The following is a 942-nucleotide window of genomic DNA, read 5'->3' on the forward strand; positions in this document are numbered from 1 at the left end:
TCTGTCGGGGCCGCATAAAACTTTACATAAAATAGATTGCCTTTTGTTACTCTTTTATAGGTTATGAATGCTCTGTGTATCTCTGGTATACCGCTTAGTTCTTCTCCATCGTATGTATAAACTGTACTTAATAATTCATAGTTGTAATAGGTTTTGACTAAATTTGCTTTAGTTTTTGGTTGAGCTATCAACTTATTATACCCTTGTAATTTTTGGGTTAAATAATCTTGGGTTGGTTCTTTAGCAGTGTTAGATCTGGGATTAAGATTCAAATATGTTTGGATTTTGTGTATATTCCTAATATAGGTTTGTGTGATATGGTTATAAATTTTTTTGTCTTTGTTTAGGCTCTCTGCATACGTTGAGGTTTGTGGTGATATAATCAATGGGTCTTTTGGTAATTTTGGTGTAAATGGTTTTTCAAATATTTTGTTTAGATTAGTGCTCGTATATTGTTTCCTAACTGTTTTGCTTGTACCTGCAGCTGCATTGAAACAACCATGATGGGTTTTTTGGAGTATCCAACGTCTCCTTCTAGCTCTGGATGTTTAGTGTCTTCCGATTGACATATCTCTGCATATTTATAGTCATGCGACTGACTTATAGCTTTAGACTTTAGTTTTTGTATCTCAATGTCCATACTATCCACTTTGGTACGAAGTGTAGTAATGGCTTTGAGTATATCTTCAATTGTATTTTCTTTCTCAGTCTGAGTAGCTTTATCTTGATAAGTAATCTGCAATAACATTCTTATCAGTTTTTATTACTTCAATAGTAAATGTAAAATTTAATATATTTAATACCAATCTTCTCATTTCTTTTGTAGTTACCGAATCTTGTATTATTCTTGTTAGCCACCATTTTACTTGTGTATTATCGGTCCTTATAATAAATTTGTTATATACAATATATGGTTCAAATGATAGTAAACATTTATACACT

The sequence above is a fragment of the Solanum tuberosum genome, unplaced genomic scaffold (genome assembly GCF_000226075.1).
Source record: "Solanum tuberosum cultivar DM 1-3 516 R44 unplaced genomic scaffold, SolTub_3.0 scf00139, whole genome shotgun sequence".
NCBI classification, from domain to species: domain Eukaryota; kingdom Viridiplantae; phylum Streptophyta; class Magnoliopsida; order Solanales; family Solanaceae; genus Solanum; species Solanum tuberosum.